The sequence below is a fragment of the Vulpes vulpes genome, chromosome 14 (assembly GCF_048418805.1).
Source record: "Vulpes vulpes isolate BD-2025 chromosome 14, VulVul3, whole genome shotgun sequence".
Lineage (NCBI taxonomy): Eukaryota > Metazoa > Chordata > Mammalia > Carnivora > Canidae > Vulpes > Vulpes vulpes.
The window spans coordinates 136,749,519-136,773,184 of NC_132793.1; the positions used below are offsets into that span (position 1 = coordinate 136,749,519).

The following is a 23,666-nucleotide window of genomic DNA, read 5'->3' on the forward strand; positions in this document are numbered from 1 at the left end:
AACTAATATGTGCATTTTACTTAGATGACTTTAAGTGGCAGGGAGGAAGAGTAACGTCTCGTCAGGGGCAGGCCCATGTTCCTCTCAAGTAATAACGTGATGCATTTTGTTCATGTAACGAAGTCTAAAACCATGAATTATAGATATTTGGCTAAATAGATGTGAAAAACCATCCACTCAAACTCCCTCATGTTATATAGGTCATGATGAAGTAATTAGGTACACAGGGTCCCTCTGTGAATTAACGGTAGAGCTTGCGTGTCGGAGCCGAACAATACCGAGGTTAGGAGACCCTGAGCTCTGCCGATAGAAAGACACAGGTCAAACTCTGCCACTGGAGCTTGCTGCCTGTGAGTCCTCTGCAAATCTCCAAACTGCTCTGAATCTCGGTTTCCTTGCCCACAAGCTGGAGAGCACCGTCACACCAACTTCACAGATCTTCAAAATGGTCGAGTAACTTTGAGACAGACTGGTTGGAGACAAGGCACGAACCTTCTGGTAACTCAAATTTTCTGATGATTACTTCAGTCTCCCCTCTTACATAACTACTGCTAGAAAGGATCCCAGATCTTGCGAACAGAGCTGCCCCAAAACACAGATTTCCTTATGCTGTTCCTGGATATTTTGTGTTGCAACTGTGCTAGGTTGGGTTCTGTTGCATTTCAGATAGCTCCTAGGTCTTTTTATAGCTACTTTTATAGGTGAGGGAATCTATTCAAAGAGGCTAAGTAACTTGTCTATGAGCAAGCAAACAGTGGAATTAGAAACAACCAGACTTCAGAAGCTGGCACTTTCCCATTCTGAGTTTCCTTAGGAGGGCTAAGGTTTTTGTTTTTTTATTTGTTTTTCCAAATCTCCGTGATACGTGAAAAAATACTCTAAGGTCTTTGGATTAGTAAAATCAACATAGTATGTTTGGGGTCAAGTACTTTCCCAGACATCCATTTGAATAGAATTAAGTATGAATAGCTTTACATGTCACTAAATTCATAGTTATTTATAGCCTGGTCACAGAAACACTCCAATAAATAAACAGAAAATGTTGAAGACCTGGCAGCAATGAGGTAAATTGATGCTGTGATTTCAAATTTAAACAAATTACAGGGGAAAATGGAGAATGATAAAATAATTAGAAACTAAGACACCTGAACAAATAGCCAAATCCCACATCTGTCTTAACTATATTCAGCAATTCCTAAATATCACTGATGCATTGAAGAAATTACCAGAGGCTTCTAAACATCACCTGAGTGAGAAGGAATAACACCTTCCTGTTGCTGCAAATGTTCAAGGAGACACCAAGGGAATTAGCCAAATGCATTCCTCATGACAATAGATGATTGTATAGCTAACTCTTTTTGAAAATGTACCTCGTTAAAAATTTGCACTAAAGTTCTAGGTCCCTAATAAGATTTTGGACTAAAAATATCATGCTCCAAATAGTAAGCTGGCCTCAATACTGTTGTATATCTTTTCTATAATATATCAACAATGAAACTACCATGTAGCTTAGCATTTTATAGGTGTACTCAAGGGAAAATGCAAAATCAGCAAAGAAATTCTGTAGTCGCAAATTCTTTGTGAAGTTCAGAGTTGACCTGTCTAGCTAATATATTCAAAAACACACATTTTACAATAATAGGAATTATTCTTGCCAATGGCTGTCTAAGGTGAGTGGAGAAATTTTTCCATGAAGGCAAATCTCTTCACCTTACCACACTCCAGAAAGACCTGAATATGTCTGTTCTTTAGGGGACAATTTAAGCGCTGGAATAATTATTTAGGGAAAGCCTGTCAGCAACTTTCAATGAATTTTCTCAGGCTGGGAATGGAGGGAAATATTTCATGTGGGTAAGAATGGCTTGAAACTGTCCTCCATGACAGGCACACCGGGAGCTACCCCCTCTTACGGAACTTTTCACTCACTTCATTATAAGTGGTGTCAGCAGGGACATTCCCTGACAGTGCCATGTGTTTTGCTCCTGAGCTTGGCTCATGCTTTGCATAGTAAGGCACAGTCAGTCTGCTAGTGTCTCAAGCACATTGTATATTCTGACATATCAAGAGTGTTGTTTTGAGGCCAACCTCACATATAGGAAGGGATAAAGGATGAGCGCTGGGTGTTATACTATATGTTGGCAAATCGAACTCCAATAAAAAAAATATATACAAAAAAACAAAGGGATAAAGATAAGAATTGACTAACTCTGCTTATCCTTTCCTTGATTTGCTTCTTGTGACTTCTTCTAAACACGGATGAGTGCTGGCCATATTCACACTCGTCTAGGGTGGGAAAGAGTAGAGGCGAAGTCCATGTAGAGGGTTAAAAGTTAAATTAATTACGCTATTATTTCATTCTCTTCACCTTCTCTTGGTTAAAGAGAATTTTGTTAAATAAAATTTGACAGAACTAAGTTGGATTATTTAATGTTTGTCTGGAAATTAAGTAAACAGGGATGCTTGGGGTGCTCTGCGGTTGAGCGTCTGCCTTCAGCTCAGGGCGTGACCCCAGAGTCTCAGGATCGAGTCCCGCATCAGGCTCCCCATAGGGAGCCTGCTTCTCCCTGTGCCTGTGTTTCTACCTCTCTCTCCCTGTGTCTCTCATCAATAAATAAATGGAATCTTTAAAAAAAAAAAAAGGAGAAGTTAAGTAAACAAATGAGAGATGTTTCCCTCTTCTCAACCCCATATGCTGCTAGAGAATGTAATATACTCCTAATTAAAATAATCTTCCCCCAATTTTCCAGCATAACGATAAATAAGTCTTACTCTGTAGGTGAAAATTGGGATCCTTCACATTGGACTTGGCCCTGTCCCACCTCAGCACCAATTACTTCTCCTTATTAGCTTTGTTTTTCCTTCAAAGACAAGGAAAATTGGCTATTTAAAATAAGGCAAAAATATTTCTTTCCATCGTATCAACTAAGCACTTAGTTAATATTCACAATATTACTGCTCGAGGAGCATAAAGGTAGTGAGCCTAAAACAGGCTTAGCAAATGGCTCAGGATAATTTTTGCAGCAGAATTTTAACCCTGAGAAGCTAGAGGAAATCATCAGAACAGAAGATGAAGGCTAGAATGTTCAGTTAGTTATTGCCAACAAACAAACAAACAAAAATGACCTTGAGCCCCAGGCTGAAGTGCACTTTCTTTGTATGTTGCTGGACCAATAGCTCTTTTTCACTAATCGCTAATGACCTGGATCACCATATAGATCATCATAAGAATGATGAATGTAATATTTGAATCACACATGTTAACTGTGGTTGAAGTATGCTTTTTAGGCTCGTGGCAAAATCCAACTTTCACACCCATCAACAGGCAGTGTGGCCAGAGATAGATGCACGCATGGTCAAGAGTATGAATTGAAGCGGTTTGGATTCCTGACCATCATGAACACGATGTGTGGCCTTGGACAAGTTTTTTCCATTTTCTAACATGCAAACGTGTCTTATGTAAAATAGCAACAAAAGACCTTCCTTGGTTTGTTGTAAGAATTAAGAGCTGAGGAGTGTGTGTGTGTGTGTGTGTGTGTGTGTGTGTGTGTGTAAAACACAGACTCTACCATAAGTAAAATTCGATAAATGGCAACCCTGTAGTCGTGTATAATAATGCATATCTGGTGGTTTTTTTTTTAATTTTTATTTATTTATGATAGTCACAGAGAGAGAGAGAGGCAGAGACACAGGCGGAGGGAGAAGCAGGCTCCATGCACCGGGAGCCCAATATGGGATTCTATCCCGGGTCTCCAGGATCGCGCCCTGGGCCAAAGGCAGGCGCCAAACCACTGCGCCACCCAGGGATCCCTATCTGGTGGTTTTTATACCAAGAGCATAACAAGTTGGCAAGTTGTTTAGAGACCATCTAGAGAGATTTTATACAGAGACTTTTAAAATCATACTTCTGCCACATTCTTACCAAAAACCATAACTGAAAAGTTGGCATGTACCCTTGCTTACCTTGAGGAAACAGAACAGAACCTAGTGAGCTGTTTACCTGAGAGCAGAAATCGACCTGGGCGCAGCCAGTCTGGCACTTACACCATGTTCATCCCTCTCTGATTTTACCCTGTGTCTTCATCTCCCTTTAAATTACCTGCCCGCTCTCTTCAATCCATTTGAGAGCCTAGGCTGTCTTTAACATCAAGTCTATTCCCCATTTTATTTCTTTAACCTCCTCTTTCCTGGACTTTCACTGCACGAAATCCATTCTCCTGTTCTCTTTTTACTTTTTGTCCCCAGTGTGTGTTGTATCTTTCTCTTATGTAAAAGCTTCTTGAACACAAGAAGCATGTACTGTTCCTTCATTATCCGTAGAATATATAGCACCTTTCCTAGTCTGTGTAGGATTTCCTCAACAAATTGTGGCTGTTTCACCTGAAAAAATACAAATAGCAGAGTTACATGATTCCCTGAGTTTTTTAAAAAAGCAAATTCTTGAATATTCAGTATACTAATTCTCAAATGAAATAATAATTCATAATGGCATATTATTTTATTATGCATGAATCACTGTGGTATGTACTCCCATTTCATTTTTGCCCCAGCTTTATAAGAAAAGAGATACAATTCTATTCCCATTTTACAGAAAAAAAATAAAACTGAAGATTAGAGAAATTAAATGACTTCCCAATGCTATTCTGTCAAAATATTCTAATTAATCATACGTTGCTATAAGTCTAAATCAGATGGATAACAGATGAGTTGAACAAACTTTGGAGACTTGGGTAAATCTTAAAGCTGATATTGCAAGTGAGTTATATCTCGTATTATCACCATGTACAAATTTTTTATATATCTTTCAACATTCCAACATGTGATTAGGTAGTATGAATTTTTACTTTTAGTTCCTTTTTTTTTACTATTGAATGAATGAAATAATAAAACCATAAACTTCTTAGGCTCATTTTAAAATAAAATTTAACAAAAATGACTCGGTTCTGGTGTTGGGATCCATGATTAATATTGCTACTCTGATGCCTGCCTGTATAGCTGAAAATAGCCCTTATTCTATCAGGGTTTTGAAGGGAACCAGAGAAACAGCATCACTTTTCCCACCACCTTCTTCTGAATGAATAAAAACTAAGACAAAAGCGTGGGAGAAAGAGGACAAAATATGGTTTCTAATGATAGAAACCAGATGGAGGCTGCCGCCCGCTGTTAGAGCCTCATGGATCTGCTGACTGGATTTGAACTGGGGAGACTTGACCACAGGCGATGCTGCCTGGGGTACACCATGCCCTCCCCCTCCACATAGCCTGGGAAAGAGGGTGCTGCCCAGGGGAGACTGAGGTTTGGAAGAGGAAAGCTGTTTTTCCTGAATGTACCAATCTGAGAAGTCATTCCTCCACGAGGAGGGAGGAAGTGGGAACCAAGTGATGCCAGGATGGTTTAGGAAAGATGTGTCATCATGGAAACCAAAGGATGGAGAAGAGCTTCTTTCCTCACACTGACCTGTTGATAATCTCCAAATAGAAAGAGTTGGCTTTATGAGTTAAAGCATGTGGGTTGTGAATTCTAAAGCCACTTTTAATCAAAATGTGTAGATATATTTACGGGCTGTGTGTACAGTGCATTAATATTTCCATATATAGATGTGGATTTTTTTGTTTGTTTTCATTGTATTCCAGGGGCAACTATTTTCTGTCTGCAGATCGTTGGGATCTGAATCTTTCATCTACTTAATTCTCATTCAGATTCCCTGGTTCTGTTTTCAAATTCTCATCTTGAGGGGATCCCTGGGTGGCGCAGCGGTTTGGCGCCTGCCTTTGGCCCAGGGCGCGATCCTGGAGACCCGGGATCGAATCCCACGTCGGGCTCCTGGTGCATGGAGCCTGCTTCTCCCTCTGCCTGTGTCTCTGCCTTTCTCTCTCTCTCTCTGTGACTACCATAAAAAAAAAAAAAAAAAAAAAAAATTCTCATCTTGAGATTGGAGCCAAAACTTAGTAGTTTTTAGAAGCACCCAGGTGATTGTAAGACAATTTAAGTTTGTGAAACACTAATGGAAAGCTGAGTTATCTAAATCAATTTTTATTTAAAAAAAAGACCCTGCATATTTTGAAGGCATGCTGTCTATTCATTTCCAGTAATAGTTTGAATTGTTGCCTCTGATGAGTTTTGAGATTCTTTCATTTTTCACTGGAGATCAGTGTATTCATTTCTCAAAACCATGAGCATCTTGCAGACTCTCAGAAACTGGGGCTTTATCCACAAAGGTTCTATGTGATCTGCTATAGAGTACAGAGGCTTGATGGAATTGAATAGCTTTTTAGTTTATGATTTTTTAAAATTATGATTTGAGCAACAAAAGATTTTTTTAATATTTCCTATGCTTATTACATAGTCCCAAACATAAAAAAATAATTTATTGCACATTTTATGACCTACTTTGGGAGTTATTATTGAAAAGCCAATAAATAGAAAACTTAGTTTTTACTGAATTCATCACAAGTTCAATTTTACTTTTTCTTGGGCTCTTTTTTGTCTGAGGGATTCATATCTAATCACACAGTGGAAAAGCAATGACAGAATAGTTCTTCTTAGTCACAATTTATTAAATAGGCAAATGTTTAAGAACGTGGGTTTTCCATGACATAAGTCAGACCAAAGAAGAGCAGTATCTATTATCGAAAACACAAAAACTCTTTGATATCTGTACTTCATTTACATGGCTTTAGTTTGTCAGGGCTGCTGGGACCAATTACTTTAGAATTTGATGGCTTAAACGTCATGTTTCCCACAGCTCTGGAATCTGGAAACCCAGGATCAGGGTGCCAGCCTGGTCAGGATCTGCTGAGAGCCCTCTTCCAAATTGCAGGCTGCCAGCTTCTCATTGTGTCCTCACATGGTGGAGATAAGCTAGCTACCCCTCTGGTCTCTTCCTATAAGAGCACTAATCCCATTTATGAAGGCTCCATCCTTATGACCTAATTAGTTTCCCCAAGGACCTACCTCCAAATACCATCATTTTGGGATTAGGGTTTCATTTTATGATTTTTTTGGAGGGGGACAGAAACATTCAGTCCATTGCACAAAATCTCAAGTCTCCATGGGCTCCTCCCTGATCCTCCCTTCTAAAACCACATATCTTCCACCCTTTCTTTCCATCTGGCCCCCTTTTCTGCTTCATTTGTCCCCAGTGTACATCATCACCGTCAAACAGACCTTATTTTCCTTAAGGTCTGCTTAGTTGTTTTTGCTTCTGGGGGTTCACTGCTGGATTCCTAGCCCCTGAAATAGGACTCGAACTTTGTAGATGCTCAGGATTAGTTCAATGAATTGAATACATTTCAGTCAGAGTCACAATGTTTTGTAGTCCCAGCTGGATAGGAACTTCTCAGGATGAGAGGACTGCTTTGCATGGATGTCTATTCCCTGCACATATGCCTGCATCCCCACTCCCTGTATATATGGTGAAAGCTTTTCTGGGACATTTACTGCCAGAGAGGTAGACTAGCAGGAGAGTAAGAGTGAGGAGCACCAAGTGTCCATGACCAGAATACAAGGGAGGCCAGCTAACGGAGTTTTCAGTGAAAAGAATCAGATTCTTTATTGCTTCCCAGGCTGTACCTTAGTTTTGTTGAAGGGTTTCTGAAGAAATCCATTTAATACAAACCTGGCCACCCATATCCACTATTCCTTGCTTGAATTGTTTTAGAACTCTGTAGGGCATAAGTATGTATGCAAGTACTCTTGATTTCTTATAAAATATTTCAGGAAAATAACTGGAGGCTCATTGAAGAAATTCCAATGTGGGACAAGGGGGCAATAAAGCTCAGTCCCGGAATACATACTTCCATCATAGGTGCTCCTTATTTAATCGCAACTATTTGGAGAACTGGCAGGAAGACACTTTAAAAGTGCATTATTTGTTATGGAATTTCTTCTTCCATTTTATGCACAACCACAGCATGTCATTATTAACATTAAGCAAAACAGTAGTGATATTAAAAGAAAAAGAAATAATGCCAAGCGCCTACCTAATCCTCGCAATAACTGAACAAGTAGATATTCCAATTTTCCTCATTTTGCAAATGATAATAAGGTTATACCCAAGTTCACACAGCTCTGGAACCAGGGTTCTAGCACAGGTAGTCTGGTTACAGAGCCCTTTATTAATAACCATATGCCCACTCTATTAATGATATGGTTTTCTTCCAGAAAGTTTTAAGATTAGAAAAGAAACATCATAAAACATGAGAAAAGTGGTGTGATGAAACAAAAGATAAAGGGGCACCTGGTTGGCTCAGTCAGTTGAGTGTCTGACTCCTAGTTTCAGCTCAGATCATGATCTCAGGGTCCTGGGATGAGCCCCGTGTCTGGCTCCCCGCTCAGCAGGGAGTCTGCTTCTCTCCTTCTCCCTCACCTTCTGCCCTTTCTCTCTCTCTCTGGGAGTAAGTAAATAAATAAATAGTAAGTAAATAAATAAATCTTAAAATAAAAAGAATTATTTAAAAAAAAGATAAAGCATGAAACTGTTTACTAGAGCTGAGGAAAGCTTCAAAGATAGAAAGCATACTGGGATCTGAGGGATGACAAAGAGTTTCCTAGGTGGGGGATGATGGAAACAAAGACTGTGGATTGAAGGAGGGAGGGTTTTAATTATCAGTCTCCTTTGTGAGCTCAGAAATAGCCTCCATTATATTAGTTTCAATAATTTCCATCCACACTGTTTCTTGCAGATACAGTTTGAGCATTTTGGAACCACACTTCAACCTGTGTTTTAATTTGTAATTAAACATGTAGGTCACTGTCTGGAATTGTAACAAGTTAAATGCTAAGTGCACATCATTATAGGATAACCAATGAAATAAGAGAACACATACTGTTAAAGATAATTAAAAGTATAGTCACTTTGGCTCTCTGTTCTCAGAAGCTGAGAGGTGGGCCATATTGTCTTGGCCTTATGACTCTCCACGGTTACGCTATTCTTGAGTAATGGCCTTAGTACACATGAAAAGTGTCTTATTTCACCACCCCCCTACCCTCTTCGGTGTTATCAGCTAAACTGCCTATACCAGGCAGTAAATGAACCTCTTCCACTTGGCCAAAGTAATCCTATAGAGATTTATATACACTTGACAATTCCAATGTGTTCCATGGTGGCTGGATTTCAGGTTTGCTTGGCTTCCCCCCACCGTGAAGGATTAATCCCAGCACTGTGCCCAGCAATGCCAATCTTTTCATAGGTTGTGCATGTCCATGACTTTCCTCCCCTGGTAAGAGGGCATCTGCAACTGCTGGTTTTCACCCTGGTCAACATCAACCTACCTCTTCAAGGCACTGTTTGATGCCAGCGACATGAACAGGATTGAGTTCTCTGATACTTCCTGTCAGCTACAGATACTTGCTAATTTTGCTTAGATTATGTTAGAGGCGTGCATGTCTCCTAGATAGTTGAGTTCTATTAGAGCCAACCTCTAAGAAAGATGTGATTGCTTATCTCTGTAAAATATGTGGCATTTGGGAAATGATTGATTTGTCCAAAGTCTTCCGTTGTCTCTCAATTCAGTTGAAAGTCATTCTAGGTATAATGATACATCTACTGAAGTCTGTCTAAAGGGAAACCACACTTTGTCTGTTCCTCCTCACCAGTTTTTATTATATAGTAAAAGAAATAAATTCTGCACTTATTCTTGCCTCCAGAGGAATCTGGCTTGTTCGATAGTGCAAAGTTGTTAGAAGGTACGCTGGGTTTCTAATGCCCGTTTTGCTTTAGTAGAAGATTTCCTTTTTCCATGCGCTCCTCCATTAAGCACCCTATTTTCCAGCTGAGGGAATAAGCACAGTGATGAGCTTTGTAGATGTCACACTGGATTTGTGTTCTTCTGAGGAGGAAGTTCACTGGCCATTTGGAAGGCTGCCTACCACGTCTTCAGGGCCATAAAAGTGAATCTCCTCAGTTTGGAGAATTTCACATGGCTCCTTCTACAGCACTAACATAGGATACTTTCCCACACTTGCTTATTGAGAAAACTTCCTAACACACCCGGAGGCCTGAATAATAGCAATTTGTTCTAAGGTTACCAAACGTACACATGTGACCCTTGCCAGGCACAAGGATTTGACTTCTAATTTTCTCAGAAAATGGAGCTGAAACGCATTCTACAAGTATTTTCTTAAGAAGGTCACTGGGGTCAGGCTTCTGCACCCCTTCTTTCACTTCCTACAGGCTGCACCCCTGAAGGAGTTTGAGCTCAGAAATCAGAGAATACATTGAGAATTGAGAATAGCCAACAATACCTCCTGGCTATTCTCAAATAGCATATACAAACCAAACCATTACTTTTAGATAATTCTATATTTTCTCAGTTAGGTGATTAAGTTACAATTATTACTATTAATGTAGAAAACAACTTATATACTCACAATAACTATAACGGTACCCCGGAGGGTTTCCACATACATTTCACTATCTGTCTTTATAAGGCTCTATGTCAGGAAAGGCACAGATCATAGTCTCCTAGTCAAGGTCATTGGCGCTGGGAGTGCCAGGGTACAGACGACCTGCTCCAGGTCATGTGGTTGATTGGTAAGGAGGCTACTGGTCCGGCAGCAAGACATGGGTACATGAGTTTTGAATCCAGATAAACCTAACATCTAATTTCATTCTCTCTCTCTCTTTTCTTTTTTCCGGTGCTTTTAAAAATTGGATTGCTACTAATAAACATCATCCATCCATCAGACTTGCCTGGTTTAGGTGACTTTTCATGTATATACTGCTTTGTATATTATAGATGCTATACAAATGTTGGTAATTATTTGTGTTTTTCTGACTTCTGTCAGGTGCTCTTTTCACCATATCATTCTGCTCAGTTCTAGCAAAAACTATCCTCTCAAGCACCTTATAAATTTGTAAGTGGTAACTATTTTTTGTAAAGGGCTATGTTTACTTTTTGCTTTGGCTTCCAGGAAGCTTAATATCAAATTTGAAACTCATATTGACTAACTGTTAGAAGCATTATATTCCCTTAACCTGGTTTTATTCTTTTTTAACTCACCCTTTTTTAAAAAATTTATTTACTGTTTTATTCTTCTGCAGTAAATGTACATTTTTGAACAAATGTACATTTTTGAACACCAACTCAAATGGAGTTGGAAAAAATTAAGGATACACTAACTACATAATAATAACAATGAAGTCAGAGAAAACTTAAAAGAACTACTCTGAATTTTAACTATTTGGATCTTTATGGAGGTTAAATTGTATTTGTTCTTAAATATAATTTAGTTAAAGAAAAACTAAGCATTTATTGCATGCCTATGTAATGCAGGGCATGCGGGGTTCACTAAGAATGGAAAAGCAGATTTATATCAAAAGGTTTATGATCAAATTTAGAAACTCATGCATAGACATGAAGTTTTAGATGTTAGAAGCTGAACAAGTATCAGGAATGCACAAAGAGACATAGTACACGGGCTGGCCACATGATGAGCATAATGAGTATCGCTGAGAAATAAAAATGTAAATCCCCAGTTTTACCTTCTTCATTCCATTCAAATAATTAGCACCCAAATTCACACTATATTCTTTCCTTTTTCTCTCTGGTAAAACTGAAATAATTAAAGGAGCATATTACTGCAATTATAATAGAAAGAATTAAGCGACATCTCATAGATGTTTGAATTTATGTGAGTAACCGTTTCTTAATGGACCTCAGTTTCCCTCTCTGTCAGATGAAATTAGGATCCCTAAAATTTATTTAAACTGCAAGGTGCCTCTTCCAGGAGTAGCTTCAAGTCACCATTCTCTGAAGTAACCCATTATATTTATTCAAAAATAAAGTGATTTCACTTTATACAATGAAGTTACAAAGCATATGATAAGTAGATTTTTTTAATGTGTTGAATAATTAATGTAAAGGGACACGTTGGAAAATCTTTCCGTCAAGTGTAAAGCATGCTAGAGACAGAAGCATCCCAGTGTGAATCAGGACGATCCTCTCATTTTACAAATGAGGAACTCAGGCTCTAAGAGGAATCGAGAGAATTGCACAAAGTCAGACTCTAAGCTGCAGAGCTGGGGGTTGAAGGCTTCCAGTAGTTACCGTGCTATCAGCGTCTGTTCACAGAAACCTAGTTTCTAGCTGACGGGGCCGTAGAAACCTGTTCTCCTCACTCCTGGGCATACTTCATATTAAGAGCTGTTTCAGGGACAAGGGCTGTAGAGACTACAGCTCAGTTACAGGTAAGAGGAACACTATCAGATTTAAGGAGAAAGGGTTTTATTACCAGATATTAGGGGATTTATAAATTAGTTGAAAAGGCTAGAGGAACTAACTCTGGGAAGGGCTTCTGGAAATGACTCCCAGCTCCCAGACTCACCCCACCTCTGCCATAATCGGTGAAGCTGATCGCTGCACCGTGAGACCCCCACATCCAGAAGCGGAGATCACAGCACTGCACCGTTTCTGCCCCAGCCTTGCCTCTCTCCCTCCATTCCAAATTCAAGTGGAGATGAACTATGGACTGCTAAATGCAAGGCAGTGGAGATAAGGTAGGGCTTGATTTTCCAGTCTCTTCAACAAGGGATGGCTCATGAGAAGGAGGTCAAAAAAGATATTAGGTGAGACAGTTGAGACCAGCTGCCAGAAATCCGAGAGAGTGGTAAAAAAAAACAGGATTAGGCGACCCAAGCCACACCATGTGAGGAACAATGTAAGACAGAGATGACAAATAGATTTCATTTTGCCAGCCAGTTCTAGCTAATTGGCTGCCAAGAACGAAGAATTGAGAAAGATTTGAGAAATGCATTGGGCCCAGCAGGATAAAGCCTGGTGACTGATTAGTGATGTCTTCTGGAAGCATGGGCATGAAGCGGTCGGAGTTGTATGAATACCACGTATATCCCATAAGTCAGTTGCTGCCTGACCAGCTTGGTTGCAGATTATTCCACGATGCCGTACGGCACTGTTGATGTTGTCGTTGCTGTTATTTAATTAGACCTCGTTTGGCTTCTTTGCGCTGTCATGATGACCATGCCTCATTGAATAAAGCAAACTATCAGTGATTCGATGAGTTAATCATCTCCTCACCCTGCATCTTACTTGATGCACATTAAATTAGTATCTATTGATTTGATTTTGGAATCTCAGTCATTCCATCAAAAAGCATTAATTCAGTGTTTTCTTTGCACAAAATAATATCATATGTCATAGTTTCAGGCTTAGTGAGACCCAAGTTTTTAAGGCATGTTCCCAAGCCTCCTTTTAAAAAATATTCTGTTCATGTTTACAGAACCCTAAGAAGTCAATCTGGAGAAACTTAGATGGTGTACTCGTTTATGGACCAAGGCCTGAGTGTATAACTTCAAGCCTATACAGTTTTTTATATTCTTGTCATAACGTTTTATCTTGAGCTCCTGTGTTTATTTGAGCTGATACTTGTTCATAAAGACGGTTTTGCTCTGAGAGTGTGTAGACATACATTCTAAGCATCTAGAATGAATGCACTTAGAACTTTGAAATGGTGTGGATTTATTATTTCTGCACAATGTTCTTTTTTAAACCCCACACAGAAAGGCTGCCTAGTTCTTGAGAAAAACACAGGGAAATATTGGCCTGCTCTCAGGAGGGCAAAGACTGACTCATATTTCTAGGAGTAAAAGCAAAAACTAACTGACTCCTTTTTGGTGATTGATAATGACTTTCATGTGATCACTTCCTAAAGAAGATGACATTTAGGGGAACACTGGTAAGGTTAGAATGAATATCTGTCGCTATGGAATACAAAGATGGGTTTCATTAACACCATTCATTCATTCCGTAAATTACAGTGTATTTACCATTACGGTGTGTTTATTATTTTTTATGTACCTGTACTTGGTCCCATGCTATGGGAGTCTCAAGAAGCATCCGGTCATTAGGGGTCTAACAGAAAGATGCTATGAAAAGGTGGACATGTGATCAATGACCTCTGCACTAGGGCATTTGAGGCTCCTTCGGGAAAGATGCAGAAGCCCTTGGGGTGAATGACAGAGGGAAAGGTCACTCATGCTTCCCTGGCTGAAAAGAAAAACCGTTGTATCAAACAGAGATTCAAATCCACACTTTACCACGTAACAACTGTAACCTGGCAAGTCATGCAAGTCTAGGGTTCTCATTCACAGGGACTGTTAGAGTATTAAATCAGTAATTGGTTTGTTGATCTGGTCTAAAATCATTATGACATATCAGTAAGTCAGAAATTGTATGAATCAGGTGAGGAGAAAAGTTATACCTTCTATTACAAATCATTTCTAAATAGGAAAATAATCTCTTAGTATTTCTGGACCTTATATGGTTTTGTATAGCCTTTGAACATAGAAGGGTTTTTTGTTTTTTTGTTTGTTGGTTGGTTGGTTTGTTTGTTTTAGCAAAATTTACTTCTTGTCTAGGTCTCAATGACTAGGTAATACAATTCTGTAGTCCTGAAGGTGATAGGGAGGAATAAATGTGATAGTGACTTCAGAGCTTCCTATGGTGACCCATTGAATTCTTAACAACATTGCTGTCAGCTCAAAAGAGTTTTGAGCTGATAATGAAAATGTAATTCTAAATCTGAATAACACAATTAAATGCCCTTTGCTCCTTGAATAATTGAATCCAGAGAATGCAGACACATAATCTCTCCTTTTTGGTCTGTAGGCTTGGGGGAAGGAGGTAACTATGGACACTTTGAGGGAAAAAAAAATAACAACCTTGAAGTGGATTATGGCTGAAGTATTTCATTTTATAATCCCAGTCTCTTCTACTGTGGTTTGTCATAGATAAATCATGAAAGCAGAACTTACACTTTTTTTTTTGTTTTTCCTTATTAAGTAATGTGCTTGCAATGCAGCCAGATTATTCATCAGTAATCATTCATTGGTATAGCTCTTTATAAAGTACTTGCTCTGTACTAGACAGTGCGTCACCTACAGGGATGTAACAGCAAAGCATATGTTTTAATTATCGTTGCTGGAGGAGGGTTGAGTTTGCTTTTTAAAAATTTTGTTGTACATATTTTTGAAAGAAGGAACGCGAATGCTTTTTGACTGCTCCATTTCCCAATCCATTGTGCTATCTTTAACTCCTGAAGTAGGCCCAGATTTTTCTCCTCCCATTTTCTGGCTTTCTTCCATCAGAAAAGTAAATTCATTAGCTCGGTGAAACACAGTGATGCAGACCCAACACTCAAATGAATAGAATATATTGTTGGTCTGATCTCAAGTTTAGTGGAACTCCACTACCATTAAGCAAAACTAGATGATGTCTATTCAAAATAGGTGTGTGAGGGTGTTTGTGGGGGAAAAGAGAGCAAGGCAGTAGTATTCAGTGTTCTCCTAGGCAGGATACTCCATGACCAGAAGTCGTTAGTTCTCACTTGAGACTTAAAAAAAAAAAAAAAAATCATGTGCTTAATCATTTCTAGATTATCAAAAGTTTGCTCCTCAGTATTTAATATTAATTCTAATCACAGTTGCAAGGATCTTGGAATAATTCATCCAACTCTTCTTCCAAATTCATTCAAATAGCTCACATTTCCCAGATCGATTGTGAATTCATCAGCTCAGGCAACTATAACAAAATACCACTGTCGAGATGGCTTAAATAGCAGACATTTATTTCCTCAAAGCTCTGAGGACAGAGGTCCAAGATCAGGGTATCTGCACCATCTTGGTTCTGGTGCAAATTCTCTTCATGGCTTGTGGATGGCTGCCTTCTCATGCTATCTTCTTGGGAGGGCAAGGAGAAAGAAAGAGGGCTCCCTGGCATCTCATTTAACCCTAATTACTTCTTTTGAGGCCCCATCTCCAAATACGATCCCACTGTGGATTAGAGAGCCTCAACATATGAGTGCGGGGGACATAATAGATCCCTGTATCACCCACAAAAGAGTGTGAGTTTTTGAAATGGAGAACAGAAAGGAAGCAAAAACAACAGAGTGCAGTACTGCATTTCATGCAAGTTTCTCCTTGAGCATTCCAGGCATCCTCAAATCGGGTTGAGGGAGTCAAGTCAGTTTTGTAAGAGTCCTGGAGCGAAAGGCTATGATTGCATTAATAATTGCAGAATTTGATTCAGAGGCTATAATCTCATTGGCTTCAACATCACATGCCTCTCCAACTGCTGAGAAAAACGAAGTCTGTGAACCTACAAAGGGAGAAAAGCCCGTAATGGCATCACGCTCGCCTGTACAGAGCACTGATTGCATCAACTTGGAGTTAAATTGCCACCGAAAATCTAGTTAGATCTCTCCTCAGTGACTTGGGGATTTTGATTGCAGAATGGCTGTGAGTGGAATGTTTTCCACTATCAAAGAACAGCACTGGAGATTAAAAGGAATGCGGGTTTATTCATTCTAGCCAGGACATACAGGCAGAGTGAAATATCCACGGTAAAGGGATCAAATCAACCATTTGGAAAGTTTTTTTTGCTTTCTTCTCAACATTATAACTCAAAGTCAAGAGAAAAGGTGAAAGGTAAGAAGACCAAAGAACTGAGATAATGGAAAGTCATACTAGCTAATGACCATAGATCTTCCAGGTTAAAAAAAAAAAAAAAAAAGACGTGTTTCCTATCTTACAGAGAACAAATCAACATTTCCACTGGTGACAGATAAAATCTGCCTCAGCCAATTAATGAACCATATGGACAGAGAGCCAAACAGATGACCCACCCCATGGTCAGCTAAGGGATGACCCGCAACAGCTCTGTCACAGTCTATTAGAATAACACGTGAGGGTGTTGGAAGTATCTTGAAACCAGTACAGGTGAACGTGCCATTCAGGACTTTCAAGGCACTACAAAAACGTGGCTGGTTGCTTTGGTATTTACAAAGGATTTTATTCAGTGCCCCAAATCTTAGCCTCTCCCTATCTTCCAAGCAACCAGAATTATCATATTTTATTTGAGAGGGCTGTGAGGAATAACAGGGAAAAGGCCAGATTTATATGAAGACATGGGCTTAGAGCACATCATTGCCACCTACCAACTGTGACCCATGGACAATTACTCTCCCCTCCGGCCTTCAGTTCTTACCACGCAGAGGGTTGTGGGGATTTAATGAGATGATGTAGTTAAAGCACCTTACACACCGCCCTGGAGTCTATTCTGTAAGGCCCATACTCTGAAAAGGGAGTCAGCAGACAGATTGACACCAAGGTGCTAAACTTTACATATTACCACTCTCAGGAATATTTACTGTTATTAAAAAAAAAAAAAGACTCGGGTGAAAACAAAGTGAATCGTGTCCGATATTTGAATTTCAAACAATAGTGTTGCCGATATTACCAAGGAAAAAACCCAAAGGTTTTCCTGGTTCCACTCAAAGAATATGCACCCTCTTCTCCTGGGGGAACTCCCAGGCCCGTGTCCCAAAGAGCCGCATCCCGACCTGTGTGTTTAGGCAAAACTGCACAAGGCAGAAAGTCTGTTTCCTATGGACTGTACTCCCCTTCCTTGGGAGCCACCGTGTTGCAGAAGCAGAGTGAAGATTCTCCCTCCAGAGTCGGGGAGAGGAGGTGGGGTGGGTGGGTGCCATCCCCCACCTTCAGTAGAGAGCAACAGAGATGACGGCGGAGCACTGGCCCCCGCCAAGTCCAGCTTGTTATTTGACTCGGGGAAACACTGGCTTAATTAATTGAAAAATAAAGGTTATTGTCCAAGCAAACTAGAATTGAAGGACCCTGGTCAATACTTATTGAATCTTGCTTTCCTGAGCTTTTCGGCCTTCCCATATCTCATTGAATCCCACTCTCTTTCACTTACGATGACCTGTTTGTGGGACAAGTTCAGATCTAACAAGTAACTTAGCAATATTACAATAAACAAGGTCCATTTCTGGAGCAAGAAAATGAATTGTCTGTTGCTTTTGGAATCCTGGTGTTGCCCCAGGAACAAGAGTTATTCTTCTTCTTAAGTTTTGTGTTTATCCTTCTTTAACACACGTTTACATGGCACTTGCTGGGGATCCCTGGGGGGCTCAGCGGTTGAGCGCCTGCCTTCGGCCCAGGCCGTGACCCCAGGGTCCTGGGATCGAGTCTTGCATCAGGCTCCCTGCATGGAGCCTGCTTCTGCCTCTGCCTGTGTCTCTGCCCGCCCCCCCTTTCTGTGTCTCTCATGAATAAATAAATATTTAAAAAAATTACACGGCACTTGCTGTACTGCCTCATTCAGTTGTCACAACAACCTTAGGAAAGAGAGAAGTCAGGGGTTTATGATCCCATTTTCACAAATGTGTAAACTGAGGCTAGGAGAGATTGCAAAGGACCATTCTATTGATGAGTGACTGAATTGAAACTGGGGTCCAGATTTACCAGGAGCGTTTCTCACCAGGCTGAGTCCCTTAGGGTCAAATCCAGGGATTTGAGGAGGAACGAATCAGATTATGAGAAGCTGCATGCAGCTGGCCCAGTGTCCGGCATGTACTCAGCGTTCAGGACACACCTGCCATTATCAACATCCCTGGTTGATTATTGCTGTTGTGATTATTTCTCCCCGTCCTGGAGGGAACCAGAATAAAGCTGAGAAACCTCCTTCCCTTTGGAGCCTTGTCTGCATCGATGCTGTTTTTATCATCGTTATCATCATTTCTTGCATTTGTGTTGAGAGCAGGAGCCTAGGTACTGGGAGAACGAAATGATAAAAGATCAGCTCAAGGTACCACGTCCAGCGGGGGGCGGGAGAAGTGTTGGCCTCGACCTGGGAGGTCCTGATGCCCGGGACTAGCGCCCAGAGCAGTGGGAGTGAGAGATCTTTGAGGAGAGTCGACAACAGGATGGGGCCTTTGACTGGACCCCGGGAAACGAAGGGCCGCTGAGGGATGTGGAGAAGATGCTGAATAGCCCTGGGAGAGGCTCCGTGGAGGCTCCGAGTGGAGGCTCGGAGTGGAGGCTCGGAGGGCGGCTCCGAGGGGTTCTCTGCATCACCACGGAGGACGTTAAGGACAGGCAGGCCCACCCTTCCAGACTTTTCTTCCACACGGCGGGGTAGCGCCCTAGTTGTGCATGACACAAACTCTGCAGGACAACCCAGCGACGTTCCTCCTGGTGACAGGGAGCCACCGAGGGCTCTGGCCTGGGTGTCTGGCACCAGTTCAGCAGAGGCGTTGAACTTACTTGAGTGCTAGGCCAATGTGCACACCCGCAGAGACACAATATGCGTGTCGTGTCGAACACCTGAGAGGAAGGGGCGCGGAAGGTAGAAGGGAGAGTGGGGGAGGCCCTGACTGCTGCCCTGCTCAGGCCAGTCTGCCGGTGCCACTGCTGGTCTAGCCCCCGCGGTGCAGCACCAGCCGGCCTGAGGCTCAGTGCGATTCCCGCTGCCCCCCAGGCCCCCAGCCCCCAGCCCCCGGTGGACTAACCCGGCCCAGGCTTTCCCACCTCGCCCCCTTGACTCTGAACCTCGGAACCCTGGGTTCATCCTCACCTGGGCGCTGGCAGCTCCTGGGAAGCCGTCGGGCCGTGTGTGCCCCTGGCTTCTTAGCCCTAGGGTCGGAGTTGGGTTTTGATCCCAGAGGAGCCACCCTGGCCCTCCAGTCGCCACCGGCATCCGCAGTCACTGTGTGCTTCAGATCACTCTGTCACCCTGCGGTGTCCTCTCCACGTGTTGGGTCTCCATGCGCTCCCGCCGCACCTCCAGCACCGCATCTAAGGGGAGGACCCGCGCTGGCCCCGCTCACACCCCCGGCGACCTCCCCAGCACGCGTCTGCCATATAGAAATTGCTCAGCAAGTATTTATTTAACGGGTGGACCATCAGCAGGACCCTCCTCCCCACCTTTGCTCTCTTCCTTTCCTCTCAATTCTTTTTTTTTTTTTTTTTAATCCCTATCTCTGTCTCTACACTGCACTTGGTTTGAGTAGCTCTCAGGAATTCTCTTTATCAAAAGAGGCTGCGCATCCCTCCCATGCCAGCTCCCCACCTCCTCTCATGCCCCCAAATCTCACACCATCTGATGATAGAAAACCCTGTGATCTCAGGCTGCCCTGACCGTGGCAGTGGAAACCTGTCGGAGAGCCCCAGAGGGCCCGTCCATTTTCAGAGCCCTTCTGAGATTTAGAGGAGAAAGGATTCTTTTTTTGGCAACCAGTCTGAGAATTAGGTTATGTTCTAAATTAAGTAGGGCAGAATTTTTCATGTATGGCCCAGTTCTGTCCGTAGAACTCTCGTGTGCGTTCACGCCGCGCACACACAATCCTCGAGGACTCAGATTAGTTTGGTTTGACATCACGGCACAGGCACTGGTTTGCATGAGGCTTTGAGGTGCTTTCACAGAGGGTATCACCTTCTATACCTAGAGGGAGGCGGGAAAGTTGAAAATATCCCCATTTGACAGGATATTGGAAAGGAAGGCCCCAAGAAGTCCGTAACAGCACCGAAGGTTATATACTGCTGGATTGTAATTTTGGCAGCTAATCTGGATTCAGCTGTGGAAGTTTCTGGAGAGTCATTCAGTTGAGGCTCAGTTTCCCCCTCTGGAAAATGAAGGGGTTGGATGATCTCCAAGGCAGTGCTGCTCCAACATCAGCGTGTCAGCAGGTCACCTGCGGTTCTTGTTCCACTGCAGTCCGGAATCAGCAAGTCTGGACAGGGCTGGCTGCTCTGGGACTTTTTTTTTTTTTTTTTTCCGCGATTATTGGCAGCTCCCAAGTGATGCCCAAGTTACTGGTTCATGGACCACCCCCTGAAGAGTAAGGCGTCCGAACTAAACAGCACTTTGATGGACTCAGATCCCTGGAGTTCCCTAGGCACATCGTAGAACTGGAGAAGCACAGCTCGAAAGCGCTGCAGGTGGGTCTGAGATGCTCCCCCAGGTGCATCTCCATCTGGGCTGTGACCTTTGGGCAAGTCACTTGGCCTGATTGAGGTCGTTCAGTGGCGAAAAGTTTAGGAAAGTTTAACGAGAGAGAGAGAGAGTATTTGGCAAACAAAGGCTTTGAAAACAGAATTTTGAGTTGCCCAGAAGTAAGTTATTACGTGTGAGTAAGTGACTACATGTGGTTCCCGCGTCCTTCAGGCTTATCGTCTTCTTGGTGTATTTTGGGATGAAGGCAGAGGAAGAGAGAGGTCTCTGGCTGCGGGTCCACAGCCCAAGCTCCGACAGCCCTGTTTTCCCTGGGGCCGCGCAGAGCCTGGGAGCTGCTCGTCTCGGGCCCTGGTGGCTTTGCCTGTGAGAAGAACGCGTCTGGGCTAATAAAGAGGAAATAAATCACTGTATTTTGGTTTTCTCACCATCTAGTGAAGCACAGGTGGACTTTCCATTATGCCCCGTCTGGACCCGAATCCTCAGTCATTGAGGAACGTCTGATTGTCCACTAAACGCAGCGCATGAAGTGGACCGAGCTCCTCCCAAGGGGCAGATCAGTCCTTGGTCTAAGGAAATGGGATTAAAGTGACGTTCAAGCCGTGTCTGTCGTCCCCCACAAGATCACAGGTGTCTGGATCGGCACAGACACGGAGTTGTTTCTCCAGATGGTATGGGGCGGCCAAGGGCCCTGCAGGTGCACGGGAGCTGAGGAAGGTGGAGAACGTTAGATAGAGGGTTGGGTTGGGGGCCGCGGTGGTCTGTGTACGCACAGGAAGGCGGTTGGGTGCTTCGCCTGTTTTCACACATTAGATCTTAACTGCCCCACGGGTTAAGTCTGATTATTCCCCTTTTACAGAACATGGAAGGAACAAAGTCTCAGGTGAAGCAAGTGGCTGAGGCATCCTCTGGGTCCTTGGATTTCCCGTGTTAATTCAGCCCTTGTTACAGTTACCAGAATCGACACTTTCATCCTTCTCTCTGGCATCTGTACTGTTCCTACCATTCCCAAAAGTATGTCCCTTTTATAGTTCATCCTAGGCTGGGCTGCTATGCAAAATCACCATAATTTGACAGAACTGGGGAAACAGTGCCTGGCTGAGCTTGTATAGGACCTGCGTGCCTTGCCTTTATTCTAGAACGGATTCTGTCTCTTATACGGTCACATCACTGGCCCCCTGTAGTCCTGTAGTGTTATGTAGTAAGGGAAATAGGCTCTTTAATCAAAGACACTTGGGGTTCATGGGACATCTGGGTGGCTCAGCAGTTGAGCATCTGCCTTGGGCTCAGGATGGGATCCTGGGGTCCTGGGATCGAGTCGAGTCCCACATCAGGCTCCTGCATGGAGTCTGCTTCTCCTCCCTCTGCCTGTGTCTCTGCCTCTCTCTGTGTCTCTTATGAATAAATAAATAAAATCTTAAAAAAAAAAGACACCTGAGGTTCAAATGCCAGCTTTATGACCTATTGTATGGCCTTCAACAATTTTTTTTTTCCCTCTCCGAGCTCAGTTTTCTTCTTAGTGAAATGGGATTAATAATCTATTCTGGGACCAGTAGGAGGCCTAAATGTAAAGTGTGTGGAATAGTCCCTGGCCCAGTGATGAGCATTCAGGAACACAATGAGCATTTAACAAAAAATCTGTAGTAGGCTGCAAATAAATTGTAATCAATTGCAGAGCAGGGATTGAACCTCAGTTCTTAATCACTCAAATATTGCCTCTGCCATAAATGGTAGCTCTGGCTATTAATAGATGCTCAATATCCATAAGAAGAGACTAAAGCATTGCAGGGTATACACTAGTTGGCATGCACACTGATGCTCTCTAAGAGCATTTGTGCGGCTGAGGCTCTACAAACCAATATCTTGGCAGCCTCTTGTCTTCTGAAGAACAGAGACTAGTGTAACACCACTGGATTTCTCACCAAATATATTTAATTCATTCTACTTTAAAGCAAATATAATAATAAATGTCAGCATAAAGTGACTGAATAGTCATGTCAAATGCAAAAAATAAATAAATGCAGTGCCTATAGTTATACATTCTTTGGGATTTTATTGTTTTCCTATATGAATTTCTTAATCAAGCACATTGATCCTGATTTGTGGTTGAAATCAACAGCCTCGGGGAAAATACAGAAGTTCCTCAGGGAGAATTAAACAGCAGGGATTAGCATTCATTATGGACCTGCCATCAATTTGAACAAGTTATTCAACCCTGTGTAATCTCAGTTTTGTTCTCTGATCACTGTGGATAACCACAGCCCTACCCCATAGACGTGTGGTGGGAACTGAAGGAGACCACACACAGAAACACCTGGCCTTAGCACGCTTTCAGCAGGCGGTAAGGGGTAGAGCTGCTTCCTTACGTAGCCCTAGCGAATGCAATATGCGTGGGCTTTGGCTTGGAGACTGGATTATTAAGAGTTTACTAGCTGAGAGCCCTGAATGAGTTTTTTCAGTTTCATCAATCTCAGCTGCTTTAGCTGGAGGATAAAGGTAGTTTCACCTGTCCTACGGGTTGGTTAGGAGACCGAAATGACGTTTGTCACATAGCTTGCCGAGCATCCAAAACACAATTCTTAATTCTCTCCCCACTCATCCCCCTTGCAGCAGGGACCAACAACTGCAGCGAGGGGAGGCAGGATGGGAGCCGCACCAGGCACTTCTCACCTCTGCATGAGTATCCACGTGCTTGCCCCTTCTCCTGGTGAGGTCTCTTCTTCAATACAACTTCTTCCGTGAAACTTTGACCCATTACTCCTGGTGATCGGGAAACCTCGGTCTTCCAACCCTACTTACTTTCTTCACAGCACTTGTTACGACAGGACACCACGTTGGGTTATGATTTCCCTATGGTGGGTTTTACTCCACTAGAATGTAACTTCCATAGGACCAGGAACC

The 23,666-nt window shown here is 42.3% G+C and overlaps 1 protein-coding gene across 9 annotated transcripts in view; it reads left to right on the forward strand.

The window, feature by feature from the left end:
- The window catches only part of KCNIP4 (potassium voltage-gated channel interacting protein 4), a 1,121,260-nt gene that overhangs the window by 909,151 nt on the left and 188,443 nt on the right, over positions 1–23,666 (forward strand). The window lies entirely within an intron of this gene.